The sequence below is a fragment of the Lepidochelys kempii genome, chromosome 9 (assembly GCF_965140285.1).
Source record: "Lepidochelys kempii isolate rLepKem1 chromosome 9, rLepKem1.hap1, whole genome shotgun sequence".
NCBI classification, from domain to species: domain Eukaryota; kingdom Metazoa; phylum Chordata; order Testudines; family Cheloniidae; genus Lepidochelys; species Lepidochelys kempii.
The window spans coordinates 101648396-101666127 of record NC_136388.1 but is presented as its reverse complement, the minus strand read 5'-3'; the positions used below and the strand labels follow the sequence as shown (position 1 = coordinate 101666127).

The 17732-nt window shown below is 44.7% G+C and overlaps 1 protein-coding gene across 2 annotated transcripts in view; it reads left to right on the top strand.

Moving 5' to 3' along the window:
- Positions 1 to 763: 763 nt before the first annotated feature.
- The window catches only part of HTR2C (5-hydroxytryptamine receptor 2C), a 450750-nt gene continuing 433781 nt past the window's right edge, over positions 764 to 17732 (top strand). For both annotated transcript variants that reach the window (XM_078854300.1, XM_073358600.2), the window contains exon 1: positions 764 to 803. The gene's annotated coding sequence lies outside the window, so the exon portion shown is untranslated. The remainder of the gene's footprint in view (positions 804 to 17732) is intronic.

Sequence of the window (17732 nt, the reverse complement as noted above, 5' to 3'; positions counted from 1 at the left end):
TGGCTGGGTTTGAATGTGTTGTGCTGGCTGGCAGGCAGACCGGCTGGAGGGGATGAGGATGCTTTCGGCGGGGGCATGAGGACAGGATGGGGAGCTCGGTGGCCAGCCAGCTAGAGGAGAAGCATTTGTGCAAGGAGCCGGAGCCCAGTCAGTTGAAGCTCCAGTGATCCAAGGAAAGACTCGTCCAGTCCAATGTCTGACTCTGCCCGCTGCCCGGGCGCTGACGTGTGGGGGTGACACGCCAGGCAGGGCACCCCCGCCCCACCGCATGCAGGGGGCACCGGAGGGATCTGTGAGCACTGCTATTCCCAGCCTCTCCTCGATTGCTCCCTGGTTCCCGCGTATCCTGCCCCGAGGACACAGCGCTGCCCGTGGTGCGGGGCTGCCTGCCTGGCCAGGTAAGAAGTGGCTGCGATTAACTTGAGGCTTGTGCTACTTTGTGGATAACGCCTGATGCTTCTCCACTCAGGCTCCTCCATCCCGCCCCAGAGGAGTCTAGTGCCACTTGCTGCTCAGCGCCAAAGGGGGAGAGCGGTAGCTGCCAGGGCACAGGCCTCCAAAGGGTTAAGAGACTCTGTCCCTACTCCAGGGGTGTGAGTGAGAATTAGTCTGCAGAGGTACATGTGCAGCAGTCTCCTCGGCTGCGGCTGCAGTTTGGTGTGTGTGAAGAGCAGCTCTGCTTGCAGAAGATGCTCGCTTGGTGTGTCCGAAGCCCTGTGCATGGCAGCAGAGCCCTGGCCGTGCCAGCTGGGCTCGCTGTCTGAGGGGATTCCAGTCACCTGCCCACCCCAGCTTCTGAGAAGGTAGGTGCCATTCCCAGGGTAAGGGGCAGTGATCTTTGCTCAGTGCAGGCAGCGTCCCCCCGCACAGGGTAACGCACCTCCATAGATGTGGGAGAGGAGAGAGAAGGGTTTGGGGTTGTCGTCTAAACCTGGGAAGGGAGGGCTGGCAGTGTGGGTGGGGGGAGAGAGCCAGCACACCGAACAGCCCACCTGAGTTGCAAGCAAAGTGGTTGCACAAAACGAGAGTAAACTCGCTGGGGTCCCTGCACTGAACCTTTGGGCTGTTCTTCCTTCCTGGGGTGACCTTTGGGAGGGGGCAGGGAGAGCTGTAAAAGGGCAAGGTCGTGCCTGGGGACTAGGAGCAGGGCATGGGGCATGTGCAGGGCCCTTTGCTTTGCTGTCCCAGGCCGTGGCAAGGATGAAGGGGGCTGGTGGAGAGAGAAGCACAGAGGCAGGAGCAGTGTTGTTTTTGTGGTGTAAAATAAGATTTTTTTAAAGGGTGCCTTGGCTGCTAGTGCTTCTTCGGGGCTCAGGGCATTCTTGGCTCCCAGGTGTCAGTTTCTTCTCTCAGAAGAAGATAAACCTCTTTTAGACGGGCCGCTGGGCACAGGGGCTTTTATTGTCAGCTGTCTGTTCACCGCTGCTAACTGCTCTCCCACCCGGAACCTGTGGCTGAATTTTTGTTGCATTAACACCCCAGAGAGAGAAGCCACTTTCATCACATTTCCTGAGAGAGACTTTTTAGAAAGGTGCCGTCTTGGAAAGTGTCTAATGAAGTCAGTGACAACTGGTGCCATTCCTCCTTTCTCACCAGCTGCTGACGCACTTCAGGTTTGCCCAGAGGCACAAGTGAGGGGTTTAGTCTTCAAGGACTCAGCTGAATGGGAAGCCTTCTGGCTGAGTTTTCAAGCAAGTTCTCCCCCAGAAAAGCTGGGCTTTAGGATCTGATAGTGCGGGGAGGCTAGTTCCTATGACTGACCCATGTGCCCATGTTAATTAGCCTCAGAACACGCAGACACAGACCCTGCCGAGGAGAATTGGTCATGCATGTACGGACGCAATATCTGGGTTTTAAGCATGGATTGGAAATGGAAGTAGGCAGTGTATGATTATGTACTCCAAGCACACAGGGAGAATTCTGCAGGTTGCTGGCACTGCAGTTATCTTATGATAAGCAAACGCAACAGTGTCATTGGTGAGTAATATTTTCAGCATGTTTAATGTGGCAGAGTGAGTGTTTTTCGTAACAGCGCCCTTAAAGGCAGAAGTCTGACCTTCACCGCAATCTTTTTATGTGCTTTTGTGTGGTTAGGCTTCCTGACAGGAATGACTTCTTGCTTTAAACAGTTTGGACAGATCGCGTCTTCCTTCCTGAACTTCCCCAGCATCAGTGCGCAGTGCTCGAGTAAGTACTTGTGTACCTGCTTGGGACGGCTAGAAAGAGCTCATTAGTGACTGTAGGAGCAATTCTGCCGCAGCAAATGTAGGGAAGTAATATGGTTCTTTTGTGTGGGAGTGGAAGAAGATGTAGGGAGCTCACACAGAGGTCATGCACCCCAGAACTCTGCTCTGCAAGGTCTCTCTGCTCTTTGTAGCACAGGGTGAGGGGAGTTTTAGGGTCTGGAGTGGAGGATCAGGAGTGGGACAGGTAGATCTGCTGCTGTGTGAACCTGTCAGCCACTAGAGGAGTGATGCAGAAGCTGTGAGCAATGCTGCAGTGATGGCTATGAAGCAGCAACTCTGCTGGTTTGTGGCTTGGGAGAGAAGATGCCCAGTAACTCAAACAACGTGCTTGGGATGGGATTTGTCCCATAGCCAGCAGGTAATTATCTGACATTCTGCAGAAAAGGACCTAGGAGTTACAGTGGACGAGAAGCTGGAAATGAGTCAACAGTGTACCCTAGTTGCCAAGATGGCTAACGGCATTTTGGGCTGTATAAGTAGGGGCATTGCCAACAGATCGAGAGACGTGATCATTCCCCTCTATTCGACATTGGTGAGGCCTCATCTGGAGTACTGTGTCCAGTTTTGGGCCCCACACTACAAGAAGGATGTGGAAAAACTGGAAAGTGTCCAGCGGAGGGCAACAAACATTATTAGGGGGCTGGGGCACATGATTTATGAGGAGAGGCTGAGGGAACTGGGATTGTTTAGTCTGCGGAAGAGAAGAATGAAGGGGGATTTGATAGCTGCTTTCAACTCCCTGAAAGGGGGTTCCAAAGAGGCTGGATCTAGATTGTTCTCAGTGGTAGCAGATGACAGAACAAGGAGTAATGGTCTCAAGTTGCAGTGGGGGAGGTTTAGGTTGGATATTAGGGAAAAAAAATTTCACTAGGAGGGTGGTGAAACACTGGAATGCGTTACCTAGGGAGGTGGTGGAATCTCCTTCCTTAGATATTTTTAAAGTCAGGCTTGACAAAGCCCTGGCTGGGATGATTTAGTCGGGAATTGGTCCTGCTTTGAGCAGGGGGTTGGACTAGATGACCTCCTGAGGTCCCTTCCAACCCTCATATTCTATGATTCTATGATGACATAGGGCCTGATTCTCCTCTCATTGATGCTGGTGTAAGTCAGGAGGCACTATACTGAAAGCACTATACATACCAGAGTTACAGCAATGTAAAACAGGTGTAAATGAGACCAGAAGCTAGACTGGTCTCTAAAACATCATGAGCATTAAATAATCAAATTACCATTGTAATTGGATGCAGACAACACTGGAAAGATTATATGGTAGTCGTCACATTTACTGCTTATTACATGTAGACAGAATGGCAATTAGAGCTGGCTGAATTCTGCAAAATGTTCCTCACAAACATGCGTTTGAAATTCTAAACAAATTTGGTTCAACTGGCAGCTCTTCTGTGTTACTCTATGCCAGTATTTACTGCTGAGAATGTTTGTCAAAACAGCCAGTTTTTAAGCACAGGTTGGAGAATTGTCACAAGCAATGAATTTTGAATTTTCCAGTGTGGATATTTGCACTGCAATCCTGATTCTATGTGCTATGCTCATCCAATCAGGGAACAGAAACTAGCTATATGATCTAGAGCCATCATATCTAAAAGAGATTGCTTTTTGAATGCCAAGTTCTTGCACCAAACTTCTCATGAGTGGTCTATAGACCAAGAATTATCTGCAGAAATCACTTGGCAAATCATTTATTGAATAATGACTAAATCACGATCTGTTAAACAGATAATTAACAAATGCCAAAAGATTAATTTAATCTGTCAAAAAATTGCTATGGAATATTCCCCTAGTTCCCATGGTGAAATAAGCAGAAGATAATAATTATGTGATTGCAGTGTTTCAAAGGCAGCTCAATTCTGATTTGAATGCTTCTGCTACACCAGCCACAGGTGACCCAGAGGTCTGTTGTCCAGAAGCTGCTGAACCAAAGATAAAATATACCTTTCTGGTGATAGGTGAGAGGTCTTTGAATGAGTGTAATAGTGCAATTGAAATATACCCGGCTTTGTGCAGTTTGTAAAATGTGCACACACTAGGAGATAGAGTCAGACTCCTCTTAGTGATAGGGGATTAGTGTATATTATGCAAGGTGTTCTCATTTTACTGCATTCAGAGGATGATTGGAGATACCATTCTTGTTAGACAAAAAATGGAATCTGACGTTAGAGGTGAATTCAAAGAGCAATTTCCACTTAATATATATAGACATATAGCGGCAAATAGGAGGAAAGCTGCTTAAAGATTACTTTAATGATGAATCGTTATAGGGCTCTCACCAGGTTGAAAAGCAATAAAAGTCAAAATGAAGTGGTAGGATTTAAGTCAGATGGAAAATATATCGAAAAGCTCCTGTCTTATAGACACTCTACTTACACCACAGCAAAACAAAAGCATTGGGAAGTACAAGAGTATCATCAAGTGGCTCTTAACCTCAAAGATACGATGGCAGCTACTATCTATCATTTCTTCTTCCAGAAGGTTATTACCTTGCTTTGTCAGTAATTCTTAGTTTAAAGAAAACAATCAATCGATCCCAACAGATATGTCTCCTCTTTCAGCAGCAAATACTGTGTCATGTTCCTTTCCCCCTGCATGTTGCCAGTTTTATTACTTATTTTAATTAAATGCTGTGCTTTCCCAAAGTCCGATTATTTTGAACTATCATTCCAAACACACAGCTGATGCCAGCTGTATAACTGGGAGTCATTAACTGGTCATGGACCCATAGCTTTGCTGTAAAGTTGCAGTGGCATAAGTCCACATATCAGGCTACCTTTCTTCAGATGACATGGATTGTAATTGGTTTACTGTTGCTTAATGAAGGATGAATAGAAATGATGTGGTTCTCAGCTGTTGGGTCCCATGTTCTGTCCCCAGGTCAACACGCACTAGACAAATGACATTGTCTTTCATGTCCATTAAGTACAATCTTCTCTTCGTAAGTATTCTCTCAAATCTACAGTTTCTGCACAGAGGGTAAAGGGGAAATGTAGCAGAGAGAAGCTGTCGTGCATTGAAATCACCATTTATTTGTTATTCATGCAGTGTGAACGGAATGGATTTAGAATGTAGTTTATTTTATCTTCTAAAATGTTTCCACTTGAGGGCTACGGTCTGAGATTTCAGGCTGCGTAACGGGCATTTCACTTCCTTGTCTAGCCTGGTATCAAATGGACATTCCATTAGCACTTGACTCTCTCGGGGAATATCACAGGTGTTACAGGATTGGGTAACCCAGTTCCTGCGGGCCAATTTGTTACAGCTCTTAGGTGGCTGAAGCCTCAGCTGGTGTCCCACCTCCATCAGTGCTGTCATGAAAACCTGACTGCCTGTTCCATGGCAGTGACATCTGAAAGTACGGCCCTTTTGATTGTAGATCTAATTACATGGTATTGAAGGGCAGAAGGTGCTTTGCAGCTAAGGCTGTTCATTAGGCCATGACCCTGCAACAAGCTGAGTGCTTCCTGGGTGGGGCTGGGAATTCAGGGACTCAGCATCTTGCAGGATCAGGCTCTTCGAGTTACATACTCTTTCAGATCTTGAATGACCTCGTTAATTGATAGCATAAAATGTAGCCTTGCAGTCTGTGATGCCTATTCCCACCCTACCATCAAACAGCAGGCAGGCTTCCAGTTTCGGATCCTGGTATTGTCGTAACTATTGTACACAATTACATGAATAAACATCATAAATATGAACGTTCTTTGTCGAAAGTTAGTAAAATTTTCCTGGCTTACAATTCTTTTATGCTGAAATGGAGGTAGGTACCCCCTGCCAGCATGGAGATGAAGTTGAATACATATAATATTTGCTTTAGTGGCATTCACAGATCTCCCAGTCTCATCCTGCTTTTTATTCTGTATCTACTTGCTCATGTGGAAAACGCAAATTTTTCAAAGGAAGATACAGTAATAAAATCTGTGTTTCATGTAACAAGCTATCTCCTTTACCATTCCACCTACTAGGGACTCTGCTGGCAGTCTTCACTCAGACAAAGTTCTCATTGAATTCAAGATTATAGTTATTTTTGCACATGGGAGGGCTTCAGCATTTGGCCAGTGATGTCCCTCTTTGTCTTTCTGCAGCAGGAATAGCACAGAATTTTGTTAATGTGCCGTAAGTTCTAAACAGGCATTTATCTTCATGACTTTATAATAGTTACTGGTTGCTAAAGAGTTACAAAAAGTTACATAAAATGCTGAGTTAGAAGTTAGAGTTATTTGGATAATTAATATACAGCAGTTGTCCTTAAAAGTCATCATTTGCCAACAGTTAACATGCAACTGTTATCCAAGGTACCATAGTTTTATTAATTCTAATGGGACCAATGGTGGTCTCATTCATAAACTGCAGCTCTGTAGTTCCAATTCTGTTTTAGTATGAATCCTGTTTGGAAGAAGCTTTAATTTGTTGGTTTTTATGGTACCCAGTATGGCAGTAAAAGCACAGTCAAGTCCTGGAACACACACAGGAACATCTGTACCAAAGAAGACTCTGCCCATAATGATCTGCCTTTGTTATTTTTTATCCATAACCTTCCAGACTTTTCTAAGAGTGGGTTCAAATGTAAACACTAAAGTGAATCCATATATCTGGGTAAGTGTCAGGAGTACAATAAATATTGTGATGACGTTATTCAGAGATTTTAAAGATGGAAGGGACCGTTATGATCATCTAGTCTGACCTCCTGCCTACCATGGGTCTGAGAACTTCACCCATGTGATTCTTGCATGTCTCTTAGGAAAACATCCAATCTTGATGTAAAGACTCCAAACGACTGTGACTATACTCCCTCCCTAAGGAAGTTGTTTCAGGGCTTAATTTTCCCCGCAGTTTAAAAAGAAGGATTTATTTTTCAATTTGCATTTGTCTAGTGTCAGCCTTCAGTTGTTGGCTCTTGTTCTGCCTTTGTCTGCTAGATTAAAGTGCTCTCTGCTCTCAGGAACCTCCAGATGAAGTACTTATAGACTGTAATCAAGTCACCTCTCAACTATCTCTTTGTGTAACTAAATAGACTGAGCTCCTTTTATTTTTTATCTCACAGTAAGACATATTTTCCATAAGAACATAAGAACGGCCAGACTGGGTTAGACCAAAGGTCCATCTAGCCAGGTATCCTGTCTTCCAACAGTGGCCAGTGCCAGGTGCCCCAGAGGGAATGAACAGAACAGGTAATCATCAAGTGATCCACTCCCTGTCGCTCATTCCCAGCTTCTGGCTTCCAGACCTTGAATCATTCTTGCAGTACTTTTGTGGGCCCTCTCTGGTTTTTCAACTTCCTTTTTGAAGTGTGGACATCAAAACTGGAATCAGTATCCCCAGTAATGGTCTCACTAATGCTGTATACTGAAGTTATATCACTTCACTGTTCTCGTGCAATATTTCATCCGTTTGTATGTCCAAGGATAGTGTTTGCTGTTTTAGCGACAGCAGCGCTGTGGGTCCTCATGTTCGGCTGGTTATCTGCAATGACCACATAGTCCTTTTCAAAGTCACGGCTTTCCAGGATATGGTTGCCCCATGCTGTAAGTATGGCCTGCATTCGTTGTTCCCAGATACATGACCTTGCATTTGGCTTGGTTAAATGCATGTTGTTGGATTGTGCTTAGCTTACCAAGTGGTTCCGATCATTCTGTATCAATGAACCTATCCTTGCCTATATTACCACCTTGACCCATAGCGTTGGGCTGAGAATTCATCCCCGTGAACCCCATCCAGTGATGATTCCTCATGAACAATTACCTTGTACTGTCTATCAGTTAGTTCCTGAACCATTTGATGGGCACCATAGTGATTGTGCCTAGTGCTAATTTTTAATCTGTACGTTGTGCAGTTGTAAGAGAGGTGCACTGTGTGAACACAGCTGTCTTTGTCAACCAGTCGTGTAATGGTTTTGAAGAATCATGTCAGGATCATCTGATGGTGACTCATTTCCATAAAATCATGCAGGCTGATAGTTAATTATTTTATCACCCTTTAATTCTTTGACTGAGTCCTCAATCAGCTGTTCCACAATTTTGCCTGGGATTAATGTAAAGCTCCCTGGACTATAATTACCTAGGTCATCCTGCTTGTCCTTTGGCAGGATTGGTATGACGTTGGCTTTCTTCCAGTCCTGCTTTCAACAGCAGAGTCTTCAATGGTAAGCAGTGTGTGTGTGTGTATGTGTGTATAACACATCGATCCCTCTTCCTATCCATCATGCAGGCTCACACACAACTCCCTCCCCTTCCACGCAGCCTGTCATGAGATCCAGCTCCTGAAGCATCCCTCTTCATGGAGGGCTGATCCCCATGTGTATTCCACTGTGGCTATGCATGCACAGCCAATGCTGGGGTCGGAGAATTCTTGCAAGCAGTCCACTGGTCTGCACCTTTGCTCTGTCTGTGCCTCCATATGAGGAGATAAAGGGTGAAACAGCCCAACCCCTCTCCAGTTCTTTGGCTAAGGTCAAAACCTCCAGTGTCCAGAGCTTGGTCTTCCTTTTTCTCCCCACACTGCCACCTCCACCCCCAGGTACCCTGTTCCGAGTACTGGACTATGCCCAGGACTCCAGGCTTCAAAATCTGTCCTCCTTGCCCATGCTCCTCCTCTGTCAGCAACGACCATCAGCGTAGCCTGTACTGCCTGGGAGAAGGTGCCACTTGTTTCCCAATCGTACCCATGTGGGGCAGGAACTTTGCCTTAAGAGGCACCTAATGGAGAAGTTCATGAGGCCACAGTTGGACCCAGGCCAAGGGACCCCCCATACACATCGGCTTCACTCGGAAAGACGCATGTCTCCTGCTGTGAGGTCCGACTTAGGGACATGGGACTCTGCTCCCACAGATCCCACACTGGAGTCTTGTTGAGAGGGCAGGGAGCTTTCTCATCAACATGAGAGCAAACGCTCCTCTAAGTCCACTTCAAAGAAGATGGATCAACCCTGCCTAAGTCGTGAAAGTCTTTCTGCTCAGCCCATGGGAATTAAAACATCCTAAGTCTTGGGGTCATGACAAGAAAGCCCACAAATCCAGGGCTCTGTCGGTACCAGACCATGTTCCGGTGGCAATGGTGCCTCAGGTAACAACTAAACCTAAACTCTGGGAACCGATAGCATCACCAAAAGGCAACCATTGAGAGCCTCAGCCACTGATGAACTGCCTCTGCCTCGCCCGACTGTGGCACAAAAGGCTCCGGTTCCGTCAGTTCCGGTGGACAGGATCCCTCGCACTTCAGGGAGAGAGCAGTCCCTTACGCTCAGCCTGATGACAGCTTTTGCTCTCCTGGATCCCCTATCTCCATTGCCATCCGGTCCTTCCCTCACAGAGGAGGATGGGTGGTTTTCTCTACTTTGCTGCTGCAACCTGGGCTTGCTTGTCAAGGAGTTCTAGGGTCACTTGCAGGGCAGCCCCAGCTCTGTTCAAACACTGCAGGAGCCACATTATCTTTCCCAAATGAGCCCTCAAGCCTCCACTGCCACAGCATGGAGGGCAAGAGCCATGTGCGGGGTTTTCCCTTGCTGCCTGACCCTGGCAGTGGGAATCCTGTGGGCTCACCCCCGATCCCAGGCCTCGCCAAGGGCTGCTCTTACCCGCCTCTCTACTGCTGTGTCTTGAGTGCATGAATCTGCCTAATGGATTTCCCGGTATTGATGGAAGAGCACCTGGTGCTGTGCTCTCCTAGCGCCTGACTGAGACCAGCATCAGACTTCCCTATGAGTCATTCTGCTAGTGTATTTGCCCATGACCAGGGTGAGAGAGGACATGTTCCAGGCTCACATGAAATTAAAAAAGGGAGATCCCAGGTCAGTGAGGGCTGCTGCGATCTGTGTGACGAAATCCTGGTCCTACAGATCCCATGCACTCTGGAAGCCGTGTTTCTCGGTGCTGACAGTCAAAAGTCCTCATACTGCTAGCTGCCTCAACCACAAGTAGAAAACTACATCACAACAGCAGGGCAATTTTTCCTCTTATTTTGCAATTTCTTAAGCTAAGCGGGAGACTATTTTTGTAATAATCAGTAACCCATGAAACTGGGGTTAATGCACTCTAGCCTTTGTATTTGTTCATTGTAACACAAGTGCGCTAATATGTATGTATCCTTGGGTAATAATGAGTCAAATCCAAACCGCATATAAATAGAACCAGCCCAGAGAGTATAAATTCGTCCTGCTCTGCCATCCTTGGTAAAAGCAGGCTGCAATTTCAGTCTCTACAGCAGAAGAAAAAGATACACAGAAAAGGTGGAATTATAACTTCGGTTTATTTATATGGGGACTGATCCCAAGGCCACTGAAGTCCATTGAATTGTCTTTATTGTCAGCCCCATTGGGCCAAACTTTTCCAAATATTTAGATGCCTAAAGATGCCGATAGGTGCCCGGTGGCACTCAATGAGGCACCTCGCTCTCATTGATTTCAATGGAAGTTAGGCATCTAATCTACTTAGGTGCATTTGACAATCCCACTAGGTACCTATCTGCATGTTTAGGTGCCTAAATACCTTGGGAAATCTGGCCCATAGAGCTTAATGTGGTAGGCACTTTAGACAAGTCCGTATTCTGATCAGTTTACAATCTTGGGAATGCATTCTGCAAACATTCAGCCACTGCTCTGCTGTTACTTCCACAGAGTCCAAGTCAGGTCACTGGGACAAAACACAGGTAAATGTGTGCAGGATTGTGCCCTAGGCTTGGACGCAGCATGTCACATGATGGATTACAACAGAAGGGGAAGTCACAGAGCTACAGGAAGAGGTAGCTGTTCAGGTTTGTTCCCTGCACATCTTCATGGTTCTGATTTGGTTTATTTTATTCTATCAAATGTGAAGACTAAGAACAAATCAATTAAATTAAAAAAGGAGATCCCAGGTCAGTGAGGGCCGCTGCGATCAGTGTGACAAAATCCTGGGGGACGAAAGTATAAAAATGGATTTAAAATTAATCCAAAGACTAAATTAAAACTGTTGCAGTCAGCAGGGCTGTCTTTCATCAGGGGAATAGACCAAATAGGTGCGGGCTGCTGGGTAAATCCAAGGCCCAAACAGCTTAATTAGGGAGGTAATGTTGCTGACTTTGACCCTCTAACTCCACACTTAATATCCCTTTTCCATTTGGGTCTCTCTTTCCAGCACACCCCCAATTAAGCCTGAATTTAAAAAGTCAACCACACTTAAGGCAGTGAGATTTATTCCCTGGTGATGGTCAGATTTGCTGATAAAACATCGGAGGGGAAGAATTTTTAATTGAGTAATTTTATGCAACCTCATCTATCTTCATGATAGAAAGGTTTTTGTTTTGATTTGTTCTTTTTATTTTTATATCAGAAAAGTTTTGGAGAAATCCTTGAAACTTTTATCTCAAGAATAAAACAGAAAAGAATAATGGTAAATACGTCAACACTAATGCCAATAAAGTAATAGAAATTGAAGATAACAAAACATAGTGGGGCTCAATTCTTCTCTATTGGGTTTGTTCTGTTCGCTACAACGGGAGCATGATCAGACATTATTCAGAGCCCACTGAAGTCAGTAGGGCTCTTTCCACTGATTTGAATCAGGCTCTATGGAGTCTATGACATTTTAGCTAGTGCAGGATTTTTCCCTGGGGTATGTACTTCATCATGGTTACAAAACCAACCTGGATTAGAGGAGAAGTGAAGACAGCTATTAAAAAACCCCTCCCAATATATACCAAATAGAAGAAAGGGGAAGTTGGTAGTAATTAATATAAATCAAAAGCTAGGAATTGTAGAAAATTGATAAGGGATGCCAATGGATGCAGGGAGAAATCTGTGGGCAGCAGAGTTAAGAACGAAAAGAAGGATTTTTTAAAAAGTATATTACTAACAAAAAGAATCCTACCCATGATATTGGTGCATTACTAGACGGAAATGGTAGGCTGATCAATAATAATTCAGAAAAGGCAAAAGTGCTCAATAAATAATTCAGTTCTGTATTTGAGAAATACGCACAATGTCATCATATCATATAATGATGAAACAGTTTCCATTGCAAAATAAGTAACTCAGGACGTTAAGCAGCAGCTACTAAAGTTTAGTAAATTGGGGGAGTGGCCAATAAAGAAGAAGACATGTCGCTGATAGAGCGTGATCTGGATCACTCGGTAAAACAGGTGCAAGAAAACATATGAGTTTTAATACAGTCAAATGTAAAGTTACACATCTAGAAACAAAGAATGCAGACCATACCTACAGGATGGGCACTGTATCCTGGGAAGCAGGTACTCTGAAAGAGACTTGTTTGTCATGGTGTGTAATGAACATGAGCTCCCAGTATGCCACTGTGGCCGAAAGGACTAACGGATCCTTGGATGCATAAACAGTGGACTTGTAAGTGGGTGTGGAGAGGTTTATTTCCTCTGTATTTGGCACTTGTGCAACTGCTACTAGAATCCTGCATCCAGTTCTGGTGTTTGCAATGAAAGAAAAATGGAGATAAATTAGAGAGGGTTCAGAGAACAGCCACGAGAATGGGACAGAAAGTTGAAATGTTAAAAAGTAAAAGGTAGGCAAATAGTTTCCCTTCCAGGTTTAATATCCGCACATTTCATGTGGGGTTTTAGTGCCTCTGTCTGGTGGTGTTGAAGGTAATTACTGTTGTGTGAGGAAATCATATCAGACGGGAACTTGCTGGGATTCTAACCTTCTATCATATATAACAAACCATGGTTAAGAGAGAATTAAGGTTGCTGTGACAGAACAGTGCCTTACATAAGAACGGCCGTACTGGGTCCGACCAAAGGTCCATCTAGCCCAGTATCCTGTCTTCTGACAGTGTGTCCCAGAAGGAATGAACAGAACAGGTAATCATCAGGTGATCCATTCCCTGTCGCCCATTCCCAGCTTCTGGCAAACAGAGGCTAGGGACACCATCCCTACCCATCCTGGCTAATAGCCATTGATGGACCTATCCTCCATGAACTTATCTAATTCTTTTTTAAACCCTGTTATAGTCTTGGCCTTCACAACATCCTCTGGCAAGGAGTTCCACAGGTTGACTGTGCGTTGTGTGAAGAAATATTTCCTTTTGTTAGTTTTAAACCTGCTGCCTATTAATTTAATTGGGTGACCTCCTATCTCTTGTATTATGAGAAGGAGTAAATAACACTTCCTTATTTACTTTCTCCACACCAGTCATGATTTTATAGGCCTCAATCATATCCCCCCTTAGTCGTCTCTTTTCTAAGTTGAAAACTCCCAGTATTATTAATCTCTCCTCATATGGAAGCTGTTCCATACCCCTAATAATTTTTGTTGCCCTTTTCTGAACCTTTTCCAATTCCAATCTATCTTTTTTGAGATCTGCACCACATCTGCACACAGTATTCAAGCTATGGGCGTACCATGGATTTATAGAGAGGCAATGTGATATTTTCTGTCTTATTATTTATCCCTTTCTTAATGATGCCCAACATTCTGTTCAGTTTTTTGACTGCCACTGCACACTGAGTGGATGTTTTCAGAGAACTATCCACAACGACTCCAAGATCTCTTTCTTGAGTGGGAACAGCTAATTTAGACCCTTCTGCTTCTCATGCCCTTCCTCAGCGTGGGACTTCCAAAACCAGAGCTCAACTGTCAGAAAACCAGGAAATGCTAAAAGCTAATGTGTCCCTGCACATGCCCAATAAGAGCCTGAGTGTATATTTTTCAAAATGTTAACTGTTGTGATGTTGATTAGAGCATAGAATTGTAATGAAACACGATTGCTCCTTTGACTGAAAACATCTGGCAGTGGGAATATTGGGTGAGGTCCCTTTTTCAACCCAAGAATCAATACTTTTTCAAGACAAGGTGAAGTGTTTTAGTCTGTGTTGAATCCTGAAAATAACAGACCCCATTAACTGGAGATTTAAGCTGTTTTTCCCTGGCGGCTGCTGGCTGTAGTTTTTATGATCGTTCTCTTTTTATGTCTTCAATTTGTATTGATTTAGCTGGTGCCTGAGTCTGCGTGAGAAGGTTGTCTCACCTCAGGCGGCTGATTTAAATTTGTCCAAGTCTTTCGGGGGAGAGGGGGAAGATTTCTTTCCTTTCTTTCATCTCGCTCTCTCTGCTGCAGCAGGGCCGGTGCTGTGTTGCCTTCCCAGCTGCCGCAGTGACGTGCAGTTCTGGAGAGCAGGGGGAAGAGCAGTTATTGCCCTGTCTGGTGAATCGGCACTTGTGCAGTCCTCAAGGAGGCAGCATTTGCCTATTCTGCTGATGAAGGGCTAGGCTCCGTCTGCATGTGTGGGTCTCCAGTGCTGTCAGCAGAATTGGTTAATGATAAAGACTGTTTTTCCTGAGGAAAAGTAAAAGGTTTGTATTGTTGTCTTGGTAAAGGAGTTGGCTTGTTGATGAGCAGCATGTTTGGAGAGGCCGCAAGCACTGACTGCTGTCGACATGGTCTGTAGTACAAATCACTCTACCATCTTCCCCTGTGTGAGTGGGTCTCTGAGACACAACAGAACCTGTTAAGGAGTGTGTGCATCATGGGTTGAAAGGCTATTCCCACCTGAGTTCTAACCCCATGGCATGATGTTTGGACACGTGTTCCTTTTATTGTTTTTAATTGGTACCAAACATTTTGGATCCTTTTTCAAAACAAACCGGAATGTTTCAGGACTATCCATTCTGCCCGGTGCTGATTTCCTACTCTGGCACATAGCACCTCCACCCTTCCCGGGCTTGTTGAGGGTGCTTAGAACCTTGGGCTGAAAAGGTTTTAAATGAGTGAATGTTTTAATTATGAAAAATAATCATCAAACATTTATAGGAGTTTTCACATTGTCGGGGTCACTGGTTTTACATTATATCAGGAAACTTTGCGTTTCATTAATGGAGACAAAGTGCCATATGTAATTATTGGGTGGTGTCACCTAGCGAGCTATAATCAGTTTTTAAAGAACCTGGGAGGGTACGTAATGTGCAGGATGCTGGGGCATCATGCTAAGAAAGAGGTGTCTCGCACCTGAGTTAATTGTGCTGAAGAACATTTCCTTTACATTTTCAAGTATGTCTTATTCATCATGTTTTAGCACAGTGAGCGTGTGTGTGTTCAGTTGCGTGTCTGAATGAGAGTCGCGTTGGTCAATATCACGAGAATATGAATCCTCTTGAATGTCTTCAGGATGGTAGGTAAAACAAGAGGGCATGTCACGCTGAGATTCGTGCCCATCTCCTGAAGAGATGTTGAGTGTACATGGATTTCAGTTACCTGTGGTTGATGAGCAAGTCCTGTCATTCCAAATCAACTTCTGCTCCGGGAGGTGAGCTATGAGAAGTACGGTGACTAACTTTACACAAAGAGCCCCTGGGGAAAACAAACACGCATCGTTTTTGTGTGAGGCATTCTAATGCAGTTTTTGATTGCTATCCAATAAGTGTCACGTTCAGACTTAGCAAGCTGAGCTAATCATGCAATTCTAGTGATCTGCAGGTCATCATTTCTGGCTACGACTGAACAAAAGAACAGAACCTAATGCCAATGACAGAGTGAACCCTTTCTTACTGTTCACATAATGTTCTTCCGTGGAGGTCTCAGCATTCTCAGACAGCTTGAGAGACTCTCTTGATTTCAGCTAAGGCATAACCTGTCAACTGCATCATCACTGCTAGAACAACACTTGGTACAGTTTGAAAGTGGACTGACAGTGTTCTCTTACAATCTTGCAAAAGTCAAGAACAGCCTGCGGTGAGCCAAATGATCACAGTATTCTATCGCTCACTTGAAATGGGGAGTTTGGGTTTGTTTTTCGTTTTGAGACTTCTGGAGAAAAAGGTTTGTATCTGGAGATCAGCAGAATATTCTGTCACTAAGTGCTTCTCCCAGGCTTTTCCTTTTCATTGCTGGCTGGCTGAGGAAAGAAGAGGGAAAATATCAATCAGACAGTGAAATCCCTAATGGTTTGAAAATGCCGGGGTGTTGCAGTAGCTGTTGATCCCTGTGGAGATGGATGGCATGGAGGGGAAGCTTTAACACCGTTCTATCACTGTCTGGGATCGAGGAGGCTAGTCGAGGAAAGTTATTTCGGTGTTAAAGCTAAAGTAGAATAAAAAAGTGTAGTCTCACATTTTCCAATAGCACAGAAAGGGTCCCATTTCCTGCACAAGAGGCCATGTTTGTTGCTAGGAATGCAGACACTGCCTCTGGAAAAGCTGGAAGAAACAAATGACTACCAGAGATGAATGGTATCATAATTCCGTCATTCTTTTCTTTTATATAAGCCACTGCCATAGTGCAATACACAAGCCATGGCGATGAAGGCAGATCTCATTCTGAAAATATTTCAAGTTTTCAGTGGATTCTGGGGATCATGTAATTAGTTATTATCAGTTCTCTGGCTTTCAGAAAGGGCTGTTATCAATGCTGTATAGTTATAGGTTCTGTGGTTCAAGTCATAGCCTCTAAAGAACACAGTTGTTGGGCGAGTTCCCATTGTTGCAGTGTTTTTCAGGATTGAGTTTTGGAACAAAATGAAACTCATCATTTCAATGCAGTCTCTGCAGTTTGCCACAGTAGCTACAAAGTCAAACTTCCCACTGGATGGAGACTTCTTTGAGGATCGTTGTCACAGCCAAGGGCAGGCAACAAAGAAAGTTTGTCTGTGTGTTTACCAACTACCAACCATGTGACTTTTATGTTGCTGCTAGTTTGTTCATTATCTACCTAGGAATATCAGAGGAGAATGCCTCAAAACAGCTGTTATTTCTTGGACTAAAAGAATGGGTCGGATTGAGGTGAGTAATGCATCCTAAGTTGCTGGATGGCTCCTTAAATCAAAACACTGTGCTTTTGTGGAGAGGTGCATAAGAAGGAGTTGTATTGAACATATCTGCAGTATATGAGTATTCACACAGCTCTGCATACACTCCCCGAGTCCTGTCCCAGCATGCCCTGGGCTCCATGTAAAATCTGAAAAGGGTTCACTAGAGAAAGTTTCTTCTTTGGGTGTTCGGAAGGTGTCGTCAGCAGTCTGGAGAGGATGTCTCTGTAGGTTATTGCAACAAATGGTACTCTTACGTGACCAAAAGTGTTCTGAATGTGCTGCCAAAGGCATGAGGGAGAGAGAAGGCTACCACGACCATGTTATCCTTAGTACACAAACTTATCTCAAGTCTACGGCTGGAGAGCTGCTAGACCTGAAGAGCGAAGAGAATCCTTTCTACCACAAGCCAAGTGAAAACGCTCCACAGACTAGCAGCACCCTGCTTTGCCCTGCATTCAGAATACTGTCTAGAGACGCCAGCTTTGAAGGACCAGCTCCACGTTCTGTGTTTGTACAGGGCTGTGTGCATTGGAGCCCTGGTTCATGACGAGGGCTCCTAGGTGACACAGTAACACAAACGATGATGATAAACATGCCCTCTTCTGATTACCTGCTCTAAAATGCCCAAATGCAGTTCGGAAGGGAAACTGGGAGCCATAGTTTGACCTCACACGTGTCTTTGCTGAAATGATTTATTTCCTGATTTAGTCTTTGTGTGACAGGGTTTGGTTA